Genomic DNA, 8,749 nt, shown 5'->3' on the forward strand with positions numbered 1-8,749 from the left:
AAGGCACCGGCCAGCCAACTGTGGATGTGTTCAGAGTCATCAGTCACTTTTTACTGCTTCAGGCTTTTTTTTTTAATTCTCATCTGAGGATATTTTTGCATTTATCTTCAGATAAACCGGGAGGGAGAGAGAGAGAGACACATTGATGTGAGAGAAACACATCGACTGGTTGCCACCCACATGACCCCCACCAGGGCAGGGGACAAACTGCAACCAAGGCACATGCCCTCAGCGGGAATCGAACCCAGGTCTCTCTGGACCGCGGGTTGATGCTCCAACCACTGAGCAAAACTGGCCAGGGCTGCTTCAGTCTTAAATATGTGAGACAGACAACTTGCCGGCTATTTGAAGTAAGCTTCCTATGTAAAAGAAAGAGACCAAGATAGATATTAGAAAAAAAAGGGATTAGAGACAATGTTATGTACAGAATAAAATATACAAAAAGTGAAAAATGTAACCCCCTCTCTACATATCATGATAGATGAAGTTTATTCATAAAACTAGAACTGGATTCTAGGGGAAAATTAAAATCAGTAATCTAGAAGGTAATTCTAGAAATGTAAAATACATGAGAAAAATATAAAGAGTTAGAAAATAAAATAAAATAAATCTCCTAGAAAGTAGAATATATGTGTGTGTGTGTGTGTGTGTGTGTGTGTGTGTATAGATATAGATACGAAAAGATGGAAAATAAAAAAATGATTAAGAAATTCAGAATCAGTCTAAGAGAACCAACATCTGAAAAAATAGTTGTTTTAGCAAGAGAAAAAAGAGGGGCTTTCAACTGTGATGAAGGTAGAGCCTTCAGTGGGCTGGGCAGAAGGGAGTCCATCTCTTGGCCTTACTTGCTTGGTTGTTAGCTCAGCAACCCAAGGCAGTTGGTAGGAAGATGAATGTTGTTGACCTTCCTCTCTTGAGGACAAAGACCTCTGACTGGGAGCTGAATCCAACAGGAGTGGGGTTTCACTCTCTTCTCCTGGAGCTGGAAGAAAGGAGAGGGCCTTCGTTTAAATACTTCACTGTTTTTATGTATATTTAATGTATTAAGTTTGATGATTTTTTTATTGTGTTTTTGTTTTTGTTTTGCAGAGAGAGAAGAAGGGAGAGAGAGAGAGAGAAACATCGATTAGAGAGAGAAAAACATCCTTTGGTTGCCTCCTTCATACCCTCTGCTGGGGATTGAGCCCACAACTTGGGCATGTGCCCTGACCAGGAATTGAACCAGAACCTGTCAATCAATGGGACAATGCTCAATCCACTGAGCCACACTGACCGGGCTTAGTATATTTTCTTTAAGAAAAGTTTCTTCTTTTGGTGTATCCTTTTAGACCATTTCTAGAGACTTAAGTGGTTATTTTGTTTATTGATTTTAGAGAGAGGAAGGGAGAGAGAGAAAAACAAAAAACAAAAAACATTGATTTGTTATTCCACTTATTTATGCATTCATTGGTTGATTCTTGTATGTGCCCTGACCAGGGATTCAACCCACAACCGTCACATGTTAGGATGGCACTCCAACCAACTGAGCTACCTGGCCAGGGCTAAATGGTTGTTTTTTAAAATAATTTTCACCAGTTTCACTGAGGAGCAGGTCCTTAGGCTGTTATATCATAAATGACTCTCTAACCAGTTTTGATTTTATACCAGTAGTTCAACTTTTCTTAGATTCAATTACATTTCCTTTAAAAATACAATAATGCCACCTAATTTTCCAGACTTTTGTTAGTATTAAATAGAATATGCATATAAAATATTTATTTAACATAATATTTTTCATACAAAACACATTTTTATAAAGAGAACTCTTATAGTCTTTAATCAAAAATGATTCTATGTTCTGTATTCTGAGTAAATAAAAGGAGATACCTTCATAGAGTTTATATTCTAATGGAAGAAATAGACAACAAACAAACAAATATATAAAATCATGTTAGGCCTAGCTAGTGTGGCTCAGTGGATTGAGCTTGTCCCAATGTACCAAGAGGTTGCCAGTTCAATTGCTGGTCAGGGCACATGCCCAGGTCACAGGCTCAATTCCCAATAAGGGGCATACAGGAGGCATCCAATGGATGTTTCTCTCTCATTGATGGTTCTATCTCCCTTCCTCTCTCTCTAAAATCAATTTATATATATGAAATATACAGTACCAGAAATATGCAGATTCCAAGTATTTTACTTTTATAAACCAAGGCATTTAAATGCCTTTTGTCCTCCGAAGTAGAGCAAAAATTCTTTGTCAACCGCTGATTCCCACTTTTGAACCTGAACAATATGAACATACACATTTCTGCTGTGACAGGCAAAGCCTCCACAGCAATGCTTAAATGTAATAACCTTTAGACATTGCTTCTATTCTTGTAAGTTCAAGCACTCCTAAAAGTGGTGGGGAGAGGCTGACAGACTCTTTGGTCACTTCTCATTCTGTACTTCTATGATGTAAAGATGTGCTGTATGGATGAATGGGAATTTAGAGAGAGTAAGGGAGAAAGATTAGACCAATGATATTATAAATCCTATAAATTACTACTGGAATTAAATATATTGTAGATATTAGAATTTATTATCTTAATAATAACTTTAAAGAGGAAAGTGAGGAAATATAAAATGTAAGATGAATTACTTAAGAGAACTAATTACTGAATTGGTTTTTATGCATTAATATTCTCTCAGACAATGGAATATCCCCTTGCCTATTCACCCTAAATCACAAACACTAAGATTTTGTTAAGTACCCAACATTATCAGAGAGTATGCAGTTATTATTAAGACATATGCCCTATCCTCAAGGAGTTTGTATTATAGAAGAAAGAATAAAACAATTACAGAAATAATTATGTAAAGTTTATATCCCCGGACACCTTGCATGGGATTCATGTTAAAATGAAGTTAGTACCATAATGGCTCTAATGCCTATACTGCATCATCTTTTCCTTCTTTCTCAACAAGGATGGTAGAGCATTTAAGGGGCAGGCATGATTTCTTGATGTCTCCCACAGCCTTGTCTTACTCTTAATTGTCCCAACACATCTCAGAGACCCAGGTGCTGCTGGATGACTCCACAGTCTGTTGTTTCAACTACTAATTCCTCTGTGTATCAGTGGGCTTGGGTGATTGGGATGGGATGCAACTGCATATACTGTCTTCTCTTGCCTTAAGCAGGAAGAAGTTCTGTTGCTGGAAACTTGTTCAGAGAAAGTTGGGGAAAATATTGTGTTAAAGGCAGAAACTAGGGGGTTTCATTGCAAGGCCACTGCTCCCTCTGAAACATCTGGTGTGTCCTATAAAGCCATTGCCATCATTCACAGCTGGCTACCACCATGCATTGACTTTCATTGTAATAGCTCCCTGAAAAATGCTCCTTTCGCAACCTAAAATAGCTTATTTTATTCTCTCTGTATAGCTTCTAGAAGCTCTGGGATATGGGTCCCAAACTTGCCTCTAATTTTTGAAAAATTATTGATCTTATTGCCTCATAAATCGCTGACTATGACTGCCCTGAAATTCCCTCGCTCCCTTTTCTATAAGTATCCTAGAAGTTTATTCATTAAAAACCCACGTTACCATTTTGGAGCCTCACCTCTCCTAGGGGCAACTTCCAATTCTAATCAAACAATCTCCTTTTCTAATGCCAGCAGCAGATTTATATTGGGAAGTTTGGAAAAGGAAAGAATTGATATAAAAGGCACTTAGCAGGCAGAAAGGGCAGAGCTTAGTGACCAGTTGGATGTCAGTAAGAGAAGATTGCAAGGAGTTAAGGGTGATTTCCTGGATTCTGGTACAGGCCACTTGTAGAAGACACATGATAGAAATTTAAAAAGATGGGGAGGCAGAGGGTCAACAGGTTTTGGTAATTCCTGAGACTAAGGTTTCAAAACTCATCATTAATATGTAGCTTCATAGGGTAAAAACAGAAACTCATACAGGACATGGGCAAAAAGGAACAAAATGTAGGCACTGGAAAAGATGGTGATGCTGGCTTGGATAACGCGGTTAGTGGGTGCTGTCCTGTACACACTCCAGGGCTCTCACTCAAGTGATAATATTCAAGAGTCCAGGCCAGAAGAGTCTATTTATGTTAACATAGAACTGCTACTTGATCATAGATCCATGGCTACACTCTGCTGTTAATGAGTTCAAATAGTAAGATGGAAAGAAGAAAGAGGGAGCTAGAGAATGGGGACATGTGGTGTGAGAATGAGACAGTGAAGTTTAAGATTTCCAAGATGGAGCAGCTCTGGATTGTTTAAGGAGTGGTCTGGAGGTGAAGGGCATTGGAAATATAGGACATGAAGGAACTGAGTTTAGTCTGTTGGACATGTTGTTGTCATGGGGTTTATATTAAACAAAAGGACAGATAAAATCAGCGCAAAGAACTGTGAATAGAGAGAGCATGTGATACAAAATTTCCTCCTATGAAACTAGTATAAGGAAAATGCAGTAAATTATGGTGAGGATAAAAAGGAAATAGTGTTCCACCCAACCCCTAATAAAACTTTCTGCAATGATGAAAATGCTTTGTATCTACATTAATCTATGTAATAGCCAGTGGCCACATATCAGACTGAGCACTTAAAATATGACTAGTTTGAGGAAGTGAATATGAGAAACTAAATTTTTAATAATATTTAATTTAATTTTAGTTACATTTAATTTAAATAGCCACATTAAGCGAATGTCTGTCATATTGGACATTGCAGTTCCACAAATTTGGAAGAACAATGGGATGAAACCAGTAAAGGTGAGGTAGTATATTGCTAATCCTACCACCAAACTGGACCACAGGATACAAATGAACCTCACGCTATCATTCACTTGTCTTTCCAGGTGTCTTACTATCTACCCTACTCCTCCAGGGTATAATTGTACAGAGATTAAAAGAGTAAGTCATATTTAAGAAGCAGAGAGTAAATATGCTGTGGATGATTATAAGCTATTGTTAACTAGGTACTACAGATAAATATGCATTGTTGTAGTCTTTATACATGATAAAGACTCCTGCCAGAATGTCTTTTAAGCTTCTATATCTACTGCAATAATTCCCAAAGTTTGGTCCATGGAACCCTGGGGTGTCTTAGGAACCTTTAACGGGGTCCAGGAGATCAAAACTATTTTCAAAATATTCTATGACATTACTTGCCTTTTTTACTCTGTTGACATTTGCACTAATTTTGCAAAAGTAATGGTAGGATAAACTTGACATCAATTAAGGCATTGACACCCAACTATACAAGTAATCACTATATTTTTTCACTGCCAGGCACTTGCAATTTGGAAAGAGAGAATTTTATTCAGGAATGGCCTTAATGAAGCAATAAAATTATTAATTTTAAAGCTCAAGCCAGGTAGCTCAGTTGGTTGGAGTGTCATACCGATACGCCAAGATTTCAGGTTCAATCCCTGGTCAGGGCACATACAAGAATCAACCAATGAATACATAACTAAGTGGAACAACAAATCTTTCTCTCTCTCTCCCTCTGTATCTTTCTACCCTCCTCCCTCTCTAAAATCAATTTTAAAATTAAAAATTATTAATTTTATTCAATCATAATACTTGTTCACTGGACTTTTATTTACTTATTTTTTAATTCTCACCTGAGGCCAATTTTAGAGAGAAGAAGAAGAAGAAAGAGAGAGACAGAGACATCAACCAGTTGCCTTCCAGTCATGCCCTGACTGGGGATCAAACCCGCAACCCAGGTACGTGTCCTGGCTAGGAATCAAACCAGCAACCTTTTGGTGCACAGGACAATGCTCAACCAACAGAGCCACTCTGTCCTGGTGCTTACTGGACTTTTAAATAGTCTATGTTGAAAAAAGGGAAGTACACATAAAACCTTTACACTGGACTCTGAAATACAATGGCTGTCCAGAAACACTGTGCAGTTGTTTGAGTTGTGAGCTGACCTAGCCACATTTGTCAATGAACACCATTTTACTTGAAAGAATACCTGAAAATTTTGATTATTCAGTTTTGTGTTTGGCAGACATTCTTTGGAAAATGAACAAAGTGTACTTATAACTTCACGGAAAATAATTGATAGTATGTATATGTTAGCAATGATAAAATTTGAAATTTGACAGAAACATTGGAACTTTGGAAAACTTTTATTTGCCACTGTGAACTTGACTATTTTTCCATGCTTCTATACTTTTCTGATGATATTAGTGATGATATTAGTAAAGTTTTTTTTAAATTGTATAATAAAAGTGTCAAAGTTTGGAAGATTTGCATAATTCTATGAATACATATTTTCCAAATGACCCAATTCACAATAATTCATGAGTAAAATATCAAAAAAGTATAAGACAGTCCAGTGGATTTTAATAAAACAGGATAAGAATAGTTCACCGATATGATTTCAGACTGTACATAATAACTAATCTGCCCAAGTTTACCACTTGTTGAGTATGTGTGTAATATCAAGAACAATAGTGTTAATTATCTGAGAAGGCTATTAAAATCATCTTTGCTTGTTCAATCGTATATCTGTGTGAGGCAGGATTTTCTTTACATCAATAAAAACAACATTTTGCAACAGAGTTAACGCAGAGCAGATGAGAAGCAGTAAGGTTTGAAGTCAGACATTAAAGGTGTTTGCAGAATTGTAAAACAATGATACTATGATTTTTGGAAAAAATGGCTGTTTTGTAAAAATATTTTATGTTACTATGCAGTGGGTTTTTGTTATTTGTTAATTAATTTAAAATTTTTTATAAATTTTTCTTTTAAATTATAATACAAAAATATCAATAGATATAACTCATATTAATAAAAGCGCTTTAGGTTACTCACTTACCATTAAGACCATAAAGGGATCATGAAATAGAAAAAAACTCATTGTTTTTTTTAGCACCCATCTTGAACCTCAGTTTAAAAAAATTTTTTTTCCTTAGCTCTCAAGCCACTCACTCCCTATTCTGTATTCATATAGCGTTTGTATAAATGTTCCTAAGAATGTGTGTATATTGTGTGTGAGAGACAAAGACAGAGACAAGCACAGGTGGAATTAAGCAATAGCCCTTTGTGTAAAATGAGAACAATGGTACACTTATGAACAAAGCCAGAGGAGGAGGGGATATGGAAAATAAAAATTGAAAGAAAACTGTAGCACAGTGAAGCAAGAGCATTTGCTGAATGTTAAGAGTAATGGTTGTCAAGAAGGCCAATATAAAAGAAATAGAAAGGAGTAACTGCATTTTTCTATTTACACTGAGAGAGGTTGATATTGCAAAAAACTTAGTATTGGTTAAATGAAAACTGAGAAGGATGGGCAGTATCATGCTGAATGACCTCATCCTCTTTTACGAAGAGATTCACTGACATTTACTAATAGAAAAAAAGAGAGAGGGTCCTTGGAACCCTGGCCATTATGGCCATCATGACCATAAGACAGTGGTAGGAAAAATTAAAAGATTTGCTGCACATCAGAGAGGGTGTGGCCATGATAAGGTAAATCAGTATTTATCAGGACCTATCTGACCTTTGCCTGACTTTCTCTTGTTGAGTAGGGCAGAGAAGCTACTTAGAGTCAAAGTAAAGTTCAGAACTAATGGAGAAAAAGCCATCAAATATAAAGCTAGTGAGCAGCTTGGGCAGGCATGGAAGTCTGTTAACCAGGGAGTTCCAAAGAGGAGTTTGTTGGTTTGCTTTATTTGGCACATTTGATTGTTTATTAAATATACAGCAAGTTATATTAATAACTTACTCTGGCAAATGATTTGTATATATTATAATTTCTGATGTCTAGCTAAAATGTCTAATTTAATTCAGAATGAGAAAATTTACTAATTATGGCTGCAGTTATAATTCTTGCATGGGGATAAGGAGACCTTAAAGTAAAATACACTCTATGCGTTAACTCTAGGAACAGTGTTTGAGGTTGGCATCTTATAGAATCTCTTTCAACAGGGATCATTCTTTAAAAAAAAAAAATTTAATCCTCACTCGAGGATATTTTTTTATTGCTCTTCTCTTTAGGTAGAGAGGAAGGGAGAGAGGAAGAGAGAAACATCAATGTGAGAGACACATCAATTGGTTGCCTCCCCACATGACCCCCACCACGGCCGGGGATCAAACCTGCAACCCAGGTACATGCCCTTGACCAGGAATCAAACCTGCGACCCTACAGTCCATAGGCCGATGCTCTAACCACTGAGAAAAACTGGCCAGGGCATCTGCAATCATTCTTCAGTGGCATTGTGAGGGTACAGAAGTTAATGTAAATAAATTATGGTAGTTTCCCCTTATCTGCAGTTTGGCTTTCTGTGGTTTCAGTTACCAGATGTCAACCATAATCCAAAAATAGTAAATGGAAAATGTCAGAAATAACAGTTTATAAGTTTATACTGCTGTTCTGAGTAGCCTCATTATATAGGCATTTTATCATTTCACATCATCACAAGAAGGGTAAATATTCAATAAGAGACTGAGAGAGAGAAAGAGACAACATTTACGTAACTTTCATTATAGTATATTGCATTAATTGTACTATTTTTTTTTACTAGTTATTGTTGTTAATCTCTTACCTAGTTTATAGATTAAATTTTATCATAGGTATATATGTATAGAAAAAAATGGTATATGAAATACTCAGTAGTCTTTGCAGTTTAAGGCATTTACTGGGGTCTTGGAACATATTTCTAGTGGATAAAGGGATATAGTCTTATATGTATTATAATCTGGGTCTTATAAAATAATTACCATATTTCTTGCTTGTTTTGAAAATTAACCAATATTTGGTATGAATCT

This window comes from Molossus molossus, unplaced genomic scaffold, assembly GCF_014108415.1.
Source record: "Molossus molossus isolate mMolMol1 unplaced genomic scaffold, mMolMol1.p scaffold_m16_p_3, whole genome shotgun sequence".
NCBI lineage: Eukaryota > Metazoa > Chordata > Mammalia > Chiroptera > Molossidae > Molossus > Molossus molossus.